The sequence below is a fragment of the Mus pahari genome, chromosome 10 (genome assembly GCF_900095145.1).
Source record: "Mus pahari chromosome 10, PAHARI_EIJ_v1.1, whole genome shotgun sequence".
Classification (NCBI taxonomy): Eukaryota; Metazoa; Chordata; class Mammalia; order Rodentia; family Muridae; genus Mus; species Mus pahari.
The window spans coordinates 37,279,133-37,295,260 of record NC_034599.1 but is presented as its reverse complement, the minus strand read 5'-3'; positions in this window follow the sequence as shown (position 1 = coordinate 37,295,260).

Genomic DNA, 16,128 nt, shown 5'->3' with positions numbered 1-16,128 from the left:
AGAGAGAGAGAGAGAGAGAGAGAGAGAGAGAGAGAGAGAGAGAGAGAGAGAGAGAGACAGGGACAGAGAGGGTGGGGGAAGATCTGTGTGTCATTTGTAGAGGGCTTCCTTTTCTTTGTCTTGAGGCTCTTGTTACATGACCCAAATTGCCCTTGAGCTTGCGATCCTCCTCCCTCCTCCTCCTGAGTGCCGTGTTTACATGTGTCGACACCACTCCTGGCTCATGGATGTTACCTAATTTTGCTTCCATTGCTTTTGTTTCCATGTTCTCTTATCCTTTTGACCATCTACCCAGCCTCCACTAATACAACAAATCCGATATAATCAGCTCTCAAAGCTGCAAGATTCCCTTAGCTTACGGTTTCAGAACTGGCCATCCTTGAGCTGTATTGGCCCCACTGCTTTGAGCTGATAGAGTCTACAGGCTATGGTGGTGGGAACAGGTGGCTGAACAAAGCCACATCATGCCCGGGATATGGTGACTTATGAGAAAGAGCTGTGTCTTAGGGTTTTATTGCAGTGAATAGACACCATGACCAAGGCAACTGTCATAAGGACAACATTTAATTGGGACTTGCTTACAGGTTCAGAGGGTCAGTTCATTATCCTCAAGGTGGGGAACATGGCAGCATCCAGACAGGCACGGTGCAGGAGGAGCTGAGAGTTCTACATCTTCATCTGAATGCTGCTAGCAGAATACTGACTTCCAGGCAGCTAGGATGAGGATCTTAAAGCCTACACCCATAGTGACACACCTACTCCAACAAGGTCACAATTCCTAATAGTGTCACTCCCTGGGCCAAGCATATTCAAACTACCACAGGCTGGAAACATTTGCCTCTGGTAAGAAGTCAGCTTGTATTTTAGGGGAATATATCCTACCTACTTCCACATGAAGGCAAACAAATCTGATGGTGTTAGTTCAAATTTCCCAAGCAACCAATGCATACCTCTTGGACATCAAATCAAAAAGGGTATCGGATCCCTTTTAGGGTTAAACGTTCCTGTTCCACCCCCAAATGAATTAGAAGAAAAAGGGATTTTAAGAATGAGGCCCAAACAGCATAGGTAGGAAGGAGAGACCTACACAGGATAGAAAGGATCTGAGCCCATGGGGCATCTTCCTGAGATTCGTATCAATGGGTAGGAGTGACTGGTTTGAAAGATAGGTCATTAGTTGGGTGTAGTAGCGTATACCTGTGATCCCAGATTTTGGGAGGCTGGGGCAGGAACACTGATTCAAGGCCAACCTGAACTCCATAGTGAAACTTTGTTTTAAAAAGGATAGGGAAGGGGCACAGCAAAGCAAAGAGAGGGAAGAAGGGAGGAAGAAGAGTGAAGAAACAGGGAGGGAGGGAGAGAGGGAGGGAGAACAGATGTAAGGAAGGACCTAAGAAAGAGGTGTTCTGAGCTGCAGAATAGTTTGGTTCAGGGCAAACATCAACGGAAAACAATACAAACCCTTCCCAGGCAGAAAGAACCCCGCCCCTTCTCGGATTGAACTCTGGGAAATGTTCACCGGTATCGATGGAACTCTGGGGAAGGGACAGCAAAAGGAGACTGACTTGTCACTGGCTGCTCAGAGGCCCTCCAGGAATCAGGTCTGGGTCTTCAAGTTGCTCGGGGTCGAGAGCTCCGAACAGACAGTGTTAGAAGATGGGTGCTTGCCCACGAAAGCCAATTCTCCAGCAATCTGGGCCTTCACCTGTCTACAGGTCCTACACCGTGGTCAAGGTGCCTCACAACTTCAGCAGTTCCTGTTGACATGTAAATCCAGTTATCATCTTAACAGGGAAGAAGGGACGACGTATTCTGGAGCTAAATATGTGTGACCAAGTAGGAGGCCCATGTCCCGGTGTCAGGAAACCAGCAGAGGTGCAGGAGGCCCCGAAGCTGAAGAGATTTTGAAGACTCACAAATTCACTTTTAGTCAAGGCACTAGGTTGACAGATACCAGCCGGTACCTGTGGTCCCATGTTCTGCCTCTCTGTCAGAACTCTGCCCACTGGGGTATGGGAAAGCCACTTGGGCAGGTGCAATGGGAGACACTAGACTGTATTTACCCTCTGCCTGCTATCAGGTGATGGGCCAGCTGGAAATCAATTCACAGCGCAGGTGGTAGGAGAATGCATCTGGGGCTGGGGACTCAACCTGAGTGAGAAACAACACAGAATGAGTCCGAAGCTGGGGTTCCCAAGCTCATGGGCATCCAGTTGCCACTGGAAACTGCATGGGAGTCCAAAAAGAGGGGGGGCTCTTGGGCTGAGAATGATGAGCCTGGGGCTGGGGGAGGGGGGACAGGAAACTCCAGCTTAGCTCATCATGAATTGTCCTTAGCTTAACTATGATGGAGGACCCTTCTGCAGGAAACTTCGCAACTCTGTAGATGAAGGCTTCCTCCATGCTCCCAACTTCGATGGTTCTTGATGAGAGAGACATTCCTTGGTTCCAAACTGTCTGTTGATTATTCCTCATGAAAAATGGGTGTATACCACCCCCTCAGAGTGGACCAGAGATTAGACACCTTTTGCAGGAAGAAATATCCGGGAAGCTTATTGGCTAAACTCTCATGGCCCACCTAGATACCTCATTAGCATGAATCACTTTGTGCTGATCTACGTGACCAGAGGTCATGTTCCTATGTAGGGAGTGAGATTGTGTAACAGGGACCTAACTGGAAGCAGGTGAAGCTCCTACCATTCTCTCAAAGGTTCTGGGGATTCAAACCTGTTCAACCTTACCAAGTTTTCCTGCCACAGTCCATTGCCCCGCAGGTACCCAGGCACACATGGACACACATGGGGCCACCACAAAGTCACAGAGGCCTACAGGTGAACACACACAGGCCAATGACAGGAAAAGCCTCAGACTCTCACTAAGGCTCAGGCAAAGGCCTGGTCTTTGACCTCATAGCCATATTTATATAGACTCACACAAAAGCGACTTTCAGCCAAAAACTAGTTATGTAGCATATCAAATCCCTATGTGCCGTGGTACATCCCAGGACATCTGGTGGCAGCCATCTTGTGCTAGCTCATATGGAATACCCATATTAGCACCATGTTGTCTAAACATAAACTGTCCCTCATGGTCTTCTGTTCCTAGCACCATAGTCTAGCAGCACAGATTCAGGTTAGACAAACACCATGTTCCAAGTGGTAAGAGTTTCATGAAGTTTTTATAGTACAAGAATAAGAAGAAAGTCGTGAATCAAGGTACTTTTAAAGTATGTTGGTGGGACTATCACATATACCCATAATAGCAAAATGGGAACGTTTTTGCTACAGGACTCAGATGCTGGCTGTCTGGTGATATTCTCAGTTTTCAGGTTAGCAGAAGATGTCTAAAAAGATTTACCTAATGGTCACGAGGATGTTTGCTCAAATATAAAGCTGGCAATAGATGGCTATTAAAAGAGCTGAAGCCAGCCCAAGTTAATTTGGCTCCAGACCTGCAACATTCCAACTCTGAATAATCACTAAAGTTCTAATCAGTCAGCCAATCAATCAATCATTCATCAATCAATCAATCAGTCTTTCGGAATCTTTAACTCAGGTGTGGCTTTTCTCTAGGTGCTCAAGCTCATACTTCCTGTGCGACTGCTGTAACTCAGACATACAGCTTCTGTGGGTTAAGATGGGAAGCAGGGGTTTAAACTTGTCTGGTTCCAAAGCAGGTCTTCTCTTGCCCCCAAAGTTTCCTTAGTATCAAGATAATACAGAACAAAAAGAATGCCTCTTTTAAAGCAGCCACTTTATATTCTCTACATCAGCCACTATACTACTGTCCACAGAAGCATTTGACCCCGACCACTGCCCCCTTTCTGTGACACCTGGGAGAGGTTTTCAGTCAGCTCCCAGCCTTCTCCATCATAAACGGGGACCTCAAAAGATCCCAAGGATGCACGTTAGCATTCGTGCACCCAGTACTTTAAGCCAAGCCCAACCTCTCCCACACAAACACAAGCTTTGCTTTGAACAAAGGAGAGTATTCTATGGACAATTGCTCATTATTCTACAAAGCTGCTGTCTCCCTCCTCTGGGGCTGGAGGGTATGTAATCCTGGCCACCTTACCTCAGTCTTTCCTTGGCACAGGGAATATTTGGATTAACTACACAGGATCACTGGGCCAGGTCCTACAAGAGCCCCTGTAATCTCTTTCTTAAAATGAGAAGTAAGACTTATTCAATCCACACTCACAACAGGAGCAAGTCAGGGTTTGCTGACTGAAGGAATATGCAAATTAGGCAGCTATAGCAGGCAGCACAAAGGACAGGATGCTGGCTTGGGGATGTCCTGAGTCCTGATCCAAAGACCTCAAAAGGATGAGGTCATGGTATCTCGGGATTGCTGATGTCATTCTAGTCTTCCTCATGATCTCAGTTTACCTGGGTGCCAAGAAGGGGTAGTTGGGTGACCTCTAATAAGATAGACAGACTGACAGTCTGATACACACACACACACACACACACACACACACACACACACACACACACACACACTCTGAACTGAAACAATTTAGGGAATTAAATTTTAACTTCTCATTGAAATTCCAGGCTGTTAAAAAAAAAAAAAAAAAGCAAATTGGCAGAAATGATATATTTTTTTTTTAAAAAATCCAGAACAAAAAATTAAATCATTTTGTAAAATTAGAGCCTGATTCTGAGTGACACATTAGTGATGGAACAAGGGTACTGAATAAATTGCATTAGCTCTGTCATTTCATAACAATAGGACACCAGAGGGTGATGTGCAATTTATCTTCCTGACACAGTGATAACTGCATACCAACGGCAGTATTATATTGTGAGGAGAAAAAAAAAAAAAGAGCTCTCTTCCCCTCTCCTGTTTTAAAATATTAGACAATGACATCTGAGAAGGAATTAATAGATTCTGAAACGGGGACTTACAGAGAAGAGCAGATAACTGAGTTTCTAAGTTAGTGTTTAGTTCTACAAAGCCGTAAGTGTGCTTAACTAAAAAGGACAACCAAATGGTATGGAAAAGGCACACAAAGCAGCCACTGCCTTTGACTCCTGTCTGTAGGGCCACTCCCACAGGCTGAAGAGATGTCTTCACAGTCAAGAGCATGCACTGCTCTTCCAGAGGACCTGGGTTTGATTCCCGGCACCCACATGGCAGCCCACCTCTGTCTGTAACTCCTGTCTGTAAAGCCATTCCAGAAGAATCTGCTTTTGTTCTTTCTTTCTTCTAGCACCAGTGCTTATATTTACAAATGATTTGTCTATGCTGTCCAATATTGGTTCATCAGTATTAGATGTTATCCATTGTGCTAGTTTTGAAAGAGATTTTTGTAATATTTTATCTCCTTCTTTTATTAGCATTGGTCTCCATCTTTATCCATTTGTAGTTAATGTTTTTCATAGGTAGCATTCATTGCCATTAGTTAAAATAGCATACTGCTATTGAATGAAGGGTTATATCTTAGTTAAGAATAAAGTCACTTACTAGCTTTAAGTCCAAGTATCTATAATATAGCAATGAGTCCTGTGGTGTGAAGAAACTTAAGAAAGGGATTGCATTACTGTTTCTTTTATTGGACAGGTTCTTAGATTAGGTCATGGTGCCTGCTATCACCCTAGAACCAATGGCAGCAAGTTGTAAGATTAAAAAGGATAAAGGGAAACATATCCATGTGGAACTCAACACGATGAAATCAGTTGTATGGCTGCCCAGTGGAGGCCTAACCCAAAGGAGAACTATACTTTCCCAGTCTCAAACTCCATAGGATCAAGTGATAGACAGACAGCCATTAGTAGGGTAGCCGAGCACCAACCATGCTCTTGACTATGGATATGATATGGCCAACTCCCACCTTGACTTTTCTGCTATGATGGGCTGTAATCTGAACAGTTACTGATGGCATGGGAATCATGGCAGGAGGGACGTGGCAGAGGGCACTCTCCATGGTGATGAGCACATGTGGTGAGGGAGAAAGATTTATTTTGTCCCATAGATTGAGGGGAGACAGTCCATTGTGACAGAAAGCCATGGTGGCAGGTGGCTTCATGGTGATGGGAGCATGTAGCAGCTGCGTGCTTGCATCTTAGCACACCAAGTTACCAAGCAGATAAGCTGGAACTGGGGGTCCATGCTATCCTATAGGCCCATAAACAGAAATTCCTTCCTTTGAAAGGATGTTGTGGTTTGAAGGTGAAATATGCCCCACAGGCTTGTGCATTTGAACATGGGTGTCCAGATGTTAGTGCCAATCCAGGGGCTCTGGATTCTTTGGAGGAGGAAGCCTGCTGTACTGCACATTATTGCTGCCACGACGTTCTGTCTGACCACAGGCCTGACCGCGATGACTCCGCCTGACCATGGATTGAGCCCTATGAAGAGATGAGTCGATATACATCTTTCTCTAGAACTGAAGCTGTCTGTGGAGAGCAAAGGGAAACTGAGAGGGACAAGGAGTTGAAGGGATAAAGAGGAGATGAGAGGACACGTTGAGCAACAACATACATTTATATGAGAATGTCTTTATGGAACACAATACCATGTACAGTGAATATTCATAATGGAATCTTAAAAATGCATAAGCTATAGAAGAAAAAACCATGTTATTAGAATTCATATATATATCATATATATATATGATATATATGATATGTGATATATATATATATATATATATATATATATATATATATATATAAAAGAATCTTTCCTTCCCTTAAAAAACAAATTAAAGGACTCTCAGGCATTCGTCACGACTGCAAAACCCTGATGAGCACAGCCTGATCGGGGTGCTTCCAACACGCATAGCAAGCCCTGTATTTCACCGTGAGAGATGGAAGGCTTTTCACAAGCCTGGAAACAGAGAAAGCAGCTGCTGCTATGCTTCATTTCCTACTAATCAGCGAAGTAAGACGAAGAAAAAGAGGCTTACAGATCGAAAAGGTGGGAAGGTGCCCTCATCCAAGGCCAGTGTGGTAATGTATGTGGGAAATGGTTTCTTGACGTCAATCCCAAAGCTCGCCTTGCTGGAAGTAAGTGAATTGGACTCAGCAAGGTCACAAGATACAGTGTTAACATCCACAAAAATCAATTCTATTTCTATATACCAATCAACAGTTTGACATAATTTTTGAAGCCATTTATAGCAGAGTTGTACTGGCTAGGGTTTTGTCATCTTGACACAAGTCAGTGTCCTCTGGGAAGAGGAACCTCAATTAGGAAAATACCACCACCATCAGACTGGTCTATAAGCAAGTCTGTGGAGTATTGTCTTGAATGATGACTGATAGAGAGCCCAGACCACCTTGGTGGTCCTGGGTTGTATGAGAAAGCAGCTTGAGTCCACCATTAGGGGAAAGCCAGTAAGCAGCGTTCCTCCACGGCCTCTCCGGCTCGAGTTCCTGTCCTGACTTCCTTCTATGCTGGACTGGGGCTGGGACACCTGTGATGGCCATTCTTGGCTGTCAGCTTTATATCTAGAAAAAAAAAACTGAAGCAACTGGGCACATCTGTGTTGGGGATTGGTTCTAATGCTTTGTCTTAATTCCGCTCCCAAAAGTCACACTGGAATTTTCATGTCCAGACGCTGAGGGTCCCTGGCACCAATGGCTGGAAAGGGTGAAAGAGGCAGAACTTTTTGATTCAGGGAACCCGAATCGCCACGACAGGGAAGCAGAAAGATCAGAATTAAAGGCCCACTGACAAGTAAGAATTTGGGAAAGTGGCCCCAGGGGCCACTCCCCTGATTGGGTCTGGGGTAGCAGAGATAACATATAGATTTAGCAAGTATTTATTTAAGAATACTGAAGGGGAGTATGTGATAGCAGCAGGAAGGTTTGGAAGTGCCCAACCATCGAGCTAATCAAGGCATATCAAAATATAAAGTGTGTGTGTGTGTGTGTGTGTGTGTGTGTGCTTCAATGGTAAATACAGAGCTCTTGGGTGGGTGCAGCGCACACTTAACCCACTCTCTGGGAGCTCAGAGCAGATTAACTATTCACTGCTACATACCTGGAAGGGACTATTCCTTAATTATATCATTTGAGGTGGGAAGATCTAATCTGCATTTTCTGAGGTGGGAAGATTCAGCTTTAATTTGGACCGCACCTCCTGGCAACCTATATAAAGGACATGGGAGAAGAAAGCTTTGGCTTCTGCCTGCCTGCCTGTTCTTGCTCTCACTGGCAAGACCATTCCTTCACTGCAGAGCCTACTTCTTTGGGATTTGGCTAACACTGAATACTAGCTGAGACACCCAGCTTTGTGGACTGAACAACTACTAGATTCTTGGACCTTTCATTAATAGATGGCCATTGTTTATATATATATATATATATATATATATATATATATATATATATATATACATACATACATATATACAAACACACACATATATTTTATACATTCATTCTATCAATTCTGTCTGTCCAGTGAACCCTGACTAACAGACATGTGTTTATTGACTCTTTTCCTCCTCAAGATACTTATGGTCATGGCCTTTTATCACAAACACGGAGAGTAAACCAGGCAAGGGTGAAGAAAATTCCATTGGAATCAAGTTAGTGAATGGCGCGTAATGCCTCCACTTGGGAAGTTCCAGAAGGCCTAAACACCAGAAATGCACCATGAGAGTCAAAAGGGACTGTTTCAGAGAGGCTCCCGGGACAGGACATGCCACACGTGGCTACCGGCTACTTTTTCTAAATTAAGAACTGGTATGCAAATTACTACGCAACAATAATAATATGACAGCGATAACAGCTGTCGCTTGTTAGCGTTGTGACTTCGATTCTTAAAGGGCAGTTTGTCTCTTTGCTCTCCTCTGTTCCAAATGGCTTCTTGTTCCCAGCTCAGGAACAGACCCTTCTCACATTCTCCACGCCCCCTACTGGTTCCAAGCTCCAGTTCGCACCGATCTCCGGAGTCTCCTCCCCCCAGGAACCTGACACTCCAGGCACACTGGACTCCCTTCCTTCAGTGACTCTGCACCCAGTCTCACCACAATGCTCAGCTGAAACCCTGCTGCCAGTGTCTTCCAGTAATTTCCGCAGTGTGGTGTACTTAACAGATGTTCTTCACATATCCCCAAGTAGCTGCTGGGTAAATCTGAAGGGAGAAGCGCTTCAATGACACGGATCTCAAAGGAGAGGGTAAATGGACACATCTGGCAGTTGAGGGCAGAATGGATGTTTAACTCGTACAGGCTGGTTTCCTGTTTACAAGAGGAAAAGAGATTGTTGAGCTGAGCTAAGGCCACCAAAGTGCAATTTTGAAGGATTCCAAGAAACTTTAGATTATTAAGCATTTATTTATGCTCTGAATTATTTACTAACACAAGAGCAAACGTTCAGTCTGTAAATGGTCTACAAAGCTTTGGGTTTATTTATTTATTTATTTATTTATTGACTTAATTAATTTTGTGGTACTAGGACCCTTGCAGGCTAGGCAGGTAATCAAGCTCTGAACTCTGCTTCTAGTTCTGAGGCAGCTCCCGTGACAACCAAAATAAAGCTTTAAAAAGAGACCCAGATACTCAGGCTACTTGTGGTTTAGTTTTGTGCCTCCCCTCCCCCACCCCACCTCCTCTGTGGAAAATCAAAGAGGCCTCTGCATGATAAGCACATACTATACCACTGACCTACATTCTCAGAGTGAACCTGCCATTTTAAATAGGTCCAACGGAGGACACTATTTTGCCATCTATCCAAGGCTGGCTCTGAGTGTCCAACCTGTGCAGTTGCTCAGAGCCTTGCTCAGAGAAGGACAGGCTTGGTCTCATGTTACAGTGTTAATGTGTTGAAATTATTGATAATTTTGAAGGTGGATATGTATATTTTCATTTTGCCCTAAACTGCACAGATCTCTACAGAATTCATGGTCTCCTCCTTTGAACCTCTCCTGCCCTGAGTTAATTCTGTTGGCTGGAAACAGCTGGAAAGTCCTGTGGAAGTCTGGGAATTGTGGTTTTTAATCTTCTCAGCATGAGAATGCCTTCTGTGACTTACCATGATTCCAATTAGGAAAATCTAGAAGTTTTTAAGACCATCTGTTCCTAAATTATTTGTCATAGAAGAAAACCATGATTCAGTGAAGTACATTCCTCTAGTTGCTACATCAGTAACTGTCTTAGTTAGGGTTTTACTGCTGTGCACAGACACCATGACCAAGGCAACTCTTATAAGGACAACATTCAATTGGGGCTGGCTTACAGGTTCAGAGGGTCAGTCAATTATCATCAAAGCAGGAACATGGCAGCATCCAGGCAGGCATAGTACAGGAGGAGCTGAGAGTTCTACATCTTCATCTGAAGGTTGCTAGCAGAATACTGGCTCCCAGGCAGCTAAGACAAGGGTAATAAAGCCCACACCCACAAGGCTACACCTCCAGACAGTGCCACTCCCTGGGCCAAGCATATACAAACCATCACAGTAAATCATGTATTATTTTCCAATTACCTCTTCTATTGTAGCAAATGAAATTCATACAGAGAATTAGAGAAATTCATGAAACCTCGGAAGTAGAACCTGGATGGCAGCAGATAGGCCATACCTCCTAACATACACAAACTATTACAGGAGGTATCCCAACACCTAATTTCAAATTATACTGCAAAGCCATAGTGATATGGGTGTAAAACACAGATCTATAGTCCAGTGCAAGGGAGTAGAGGTCCCAGGATCCAAAAGTAACCCTGTGCTTCTAAGGCCGTTGGATATGGACCAAAGTACAAAAATGTATACTCAAAAACTAGATATTCTTCAACAATAAAAGCTGGGAGAATCATGATGTCCACATGTAGAAGAATGAAACCAGATCCCTGTTTCTCACTCTTTACAAAAATCAGTTAATACAGACCAAAGACAAACATAAGACTTAAAACTACTAGAAAAGAAACAAGGTAAACATTTCAAAGTAGAAGCCTAGGAAAGGAATTTTTGAACAAGGCTCCAACAGCTCAAGAGGATTGGGTTTTAGGACACTAAAAACTTCTGCACCACAAAAGAAACAGCAGAGTGGAGAGGCACTGTATAGAATGTTAGACAAATCTTTATTTATCAGTTGGTCACTGAACAGGGGATTAATATCCAGAACATATACAAAGCTTTAAAGAAAACCTCAAGCAACAAAAGAACAAATGACATAACCAATAAATGGGAAATTTCCCAAACAGAAGTTTCCTATGTTAGTGTGAATGAGATACCTCATAGGCTCATATGCTTAAATGCTTGGTCCCCAGTTAGTGGAACTGTTTGGGAAGGATTAGGAGACCTGGTGTTCTCAAAGTGGGTGTGGCCTTGTTGGAGGAGGTGTGCCACTGGGGATGTGCTTGAGGTTTCAAATGCCCATGGAAGGCCCAGTGTCTTTTTCGTTCTGCCTGCAGATGAGGATATAAAGCTCTTAACTCCTGCTCTAGTTCCATGCCTGTCTGCTTCCAGCCATGGTGATAATGGACTAAGCCTCTAAAACTGTAAGCAAGTCCCCACTTAAATGCTTTTTTAATACAAGAGATATATTAGGTATGGTGTCTCTTGAGATAGTAACTAAGACACTTCCTAAAAAGTGAGGTACAAGTGGCCAATATATCCCTGAAAATATATTCAACATATTTAACCATCAGGGAAATGCAAATCAAAACTATATTGAGATTCCATTTTAGCTTGGGCAGAATATCTATCATAACAAAATAAGAAAAGTAAATGGAAATGGTATAGGATAATTTATACATACACACACATACACATATGCATTAATAAAACCCTGGAAATAGAACACTGATGTGATTTAGTTACCAATGTTGTCTATTCAACAGTAACCAACGATGAATAAGTCTGCCTACCTATATTTATTGCAGCTCTACTTATAACAGCTAAGATGTAGAGTCAGCCTAGGTGCTTACCAACAAATGAGCAGACAAAAAGTATATTATATATATACAATGAAGTTTTATTCAGCCACAGAGAAGATTAAAATCACACCTTTTGCAGAAAACTGGGTATTAAGCAAAATGAGCCAGATTCATAGAGACGAATATCAAATATCTTCTCTATATGAAGACTCTAGAATTTTTTTAAGTGTATGCCTATAATGCTAACACTTGGATGGCTGAGCATGGCTGTGATTAGGTTAGACTGATGAGGTGGGACTTGCCCACTGTGGGTAGCACCATTCCCTGTGCTAGGGTCCTAGAATGAATGAAGAGGGAAAGTGGAGTCTGATCACAAACTCAAAGCTAGCCTGAGCTATACAGAGAGAATCCATCTAAATAAATAATAAGTTAACAAACACAGATGTTACATAAGAATGAAGGTGGGAGCCAGGCAGTGGTGGTGCATGCCTTTAATCCCAGCACTTGGGAGGCAGAGGCAGGCAGATTTCTGAGTTCGAGGCCAGTCTGGTCTACAAAGTGAGTTCCAGGACAGCCAGGACTATACAGAGAAACCCTGCCTCGAAAAACAAAAACAAAAAACAAAACAAACAAACAAACAAAAAAAAAAAGAATGAAGGTGGGACTATTTGGGAAAGCAAAAGGAGCCAGTGGGGGTTGGGAAGTGAAAAATTTTTGTTGTATGTGATAAGCACTACTCATATCATTTGGTGGTGGTGGCACAAATTCCTTGCTAGCCTCCCCAGTGTTCTGGATCCCCTAATGAAAGACACCCATGCAGCCTTATATTTAATATGCATTAATCAGCTCAATGGCTGGGCCACTCCCTAAGTTCCATGTTGCTAATGCTTCCTCTCCAATACTACCGAGTTATTACTTACTAAAATCTATATTCCATTTTTGCTACCCTAGACCCAGTAGGGGTCCTCCTAGGGTGCTGATCTTCCCTGGCTCTCACGTGATTGGTCCTCTGTCTTCTGCAGCTCTCAAGCCTGCATCTTATTCCTTTTCTGGCCTGGTGATTCTTCTCTTGGTTCCCCTTTCCTGCAAATCCTAAAGTCCTGCCTCTGTCTCTCTGCCCAGCCACTGGCTGCAGCTACTTTATTTACCAATAAGAACCCAACAGGGACCCTCAGCACCTTACATAAGGGTTCTTGTGCAATTTTGGGAACCCAAAGTAACACAATGCAGGCCTTAGACAAAATCCTCAACAAGAAAAAGGTAATGGAGAAAAACATGATCAAATTAAGTTACATATACATATGAAAATGTTCTAATGAATTCTACTATTCTGAACAGCAAATATGTGCTATAATAAAAAGATAACCTATAAAATTTCTACATTCTTACTTCATTTTTGTTACATCTCAGCTGTCAGGAAATATTTCCTTTTATTAAGAATAAAAAATCTGCCTTGTAACAGCACACTTGAAGCAGGAGAACAAATGCCCCTCCTGGTGATAAGTAACAGCTGCATTTCTCTATCCAGCTTTTCAGATAACTGCAAATAACTTTAAACCTACTACCCTTTACCCTGGGATGGTCTAATTTGTTTTTTTAATATATATTTTCATAGTTTTGCTTAGTATTCCTTTTCTCATTAATAATATATCTGACACAAAGCAAGGCAGGAGATTATTTTTTGACTCACAGACCCAGGGTACAGTCCATGATGGTGAGGAAGTCATTGAGGGAGCTGGCCACATTGCATCCACAGACAGCAGTGAAAGGTGCTTTTCAGGTCCCCTTTTCCTCTTTATTCAGCCCAGGACTCCAGCCTATGGCATGATGCTACCCACAGTGGGCAGATCTTCCTGCCTCATTAATCTAATCTCGATAAACCCTCACATCCAGAGAGTGATTTTAACTCCATAAAGTTGAGCCCCAGTTGTCTTCATATTCTGCAGTGTTTCATTTTCTAAGCTCTGTTGTAGGTTCATCTGTGTCTCCAGTAACCATTGGAGTGAGCTAAATAAATAAATAAATAAATCTCCTGGTGGTTGCTGCTGTTGTTGTTGATGATGATGGTAGTAGCAGCAGCAGCAGCAGCAGCAATAGCAGCAGCAGCAGCACTAGTAGTAGTAGTAATCATTGTTTCGATGGTTTTGATAAAATTTCATGCAATCTAAGCTAGCCTCTTGTTAGCTATATAGCAAAGGGTGACTTCAAACTCTAATCCTCCTGCCTCCACCTCCCAAGAACTGGAATTACAGGTGCAGACCACTTGTCCACCTAAGTCGTTTTTAAAAAAGGAAAAAAAGAGTTCAAAACAAAACATACCACTTTGAAGATTTGTTTATATGTATGTATGAGTGTAATGATAGACGTGTGTGTGTGTGTATGTGTGTGTGTGTGCGTGTTTGTGTGTGCATGTGTACGCACACATACACAAAGGCAGAGGCCATCAGTGGGTATCATGTGACCTCACCTATCACTCCCACCTGTCTTTGAGGCAGGGTCTCTCTTTGAATCCAGGGATTAGGTTTTCTCAGCAAGCTGCTGCTATCCTTCTTCCCCCCCCATCCCCCCCCTACACTTGGAGCTAGGATTACAGGTTTTGTGTGGATGCCTGGCATGTTATATGATGCCAGGATCCAAAACACTAGTCTTTACGATGGTGTGACAAGCACCCTTTACCACCGAATCATCTCTCTAGCTCCATACCATGTTTTAATTTTTTTTCCAATTAAAAAGTCAGCAATCAATTTCCAAAATCAGAAAAAAACAAAAAACAAACAAACAAAAAACCCTGGACAGAATAACGGTGGTAGGGGCGAGGGTGGCACTGGCTAAGTACAGAAACCAAGGCTTAGGGCCACAATTGAAAAAAGCCATCTGAGACTTGCTTAAGTAAGAGGATGTTTTCACCAGAAAGCAAAGAACCCCATTCTCTCTCTGTTGTGTTGGAAAAGTACAGAAAAGGCCTCTGATTGGCCAATTGGATCATTGCCTGTCCCTGGGTAAGAAAAAGAAAAGTGCCCTTGGAGTACAGAGCTGCAGGAGAGAAGCATTTACCTCCCAGAAGGACAGAATGCTGTACAAAATAAAAATGCCCTGCAGAGGGGACAGGTCAAACCTTGGAGAAAAATGAAGGAGATTACTGTAGAAAAGGAAAGAAAAGTAGAGATCAGTACATGACAACAGAGCTGACTGACTGGACAGCAGTAATTCCAGGAGAAGTGTAACCGCCTAACAGGACAGTCCCCCATGGTCCCCTTCCTCCAAAGACAGACTACCCAAGACCCCCAACAGACACCTGACACTGTAGACATTACCCAGCCTTACACATACTGTCCCCCCCACAAGCCTACAGTAAAGCTTGATCCATAAACTAAGCACAATTCACAGCAATAAGCCATCAACAGGAACATGTGGTGGTGATGGTGATCCAGCAACACCTTATTGACAAAGGAATGATGTCCACCCTGGGAGAGTAGAGCAGCCCAGCGTAAGATGTCAGCGTGCCACACACAATGGCAGACCATTCAGAACCTATGAATTTTTTATTTCTGGAATTTTCCATTTAGTATTTCAGACAGGAGCAGATAACAAGAAACCAAAGCAGAGGAACGGGGCGGCGCTGAGGATAAGCAAAGGTTGTTGGTTTGTTTGGAATGTTAAAAAACATTTATCGTCTCTTGTTTATGGTTTTCTGTAGGGTAAGCTGGCTTCAAACTCCTCACTCGCTTCCTGTGTGCTGCGAGTATAGGTGGACACTCAGACTGTGGAGATCGTTTTTGTTATGATTGCGTTTTTTTCTGATGTTTTGGGTTTTTGTTTGCTTGTTTGTTTCTCTCTCTTGTGTGTGCACACAGTGTATGTGCACATGTGTGTGCACACAGATTATGTGCATGTGCCCATGTGCACACCTGTACATAGACTCACAGAGAACAGAGAAGAGGTAAGGTGTCCTACTGGGTCATCTTCCCTGGCATGCCCTGGAGACGGGAGCTCTCACTGAACCTTGAGTTAGGCTGGCAGCCACCCCAGCAACTCTCCTGTCCCTAGCCCCCACAGCACTGTGGGTACAGACTCCTGTGCAGCTGTATTTCCATGGGTCCCGTGATCAGATCTTTACACTTGTGCAGATCTACATACTAGGCAGTCTCTTCAGCTTGTGTTTTCCTTTCTTCTAAGGAAGACAATTGAGTAACAAGGAAACGTTAATGTGCTGAGTATGTTTTTAAATTGATACCTCCTAAGATGTTTAATAGTTTGTGGATAATTATTTAAATCTTGTTTGTTTGTTTATAGAGAGG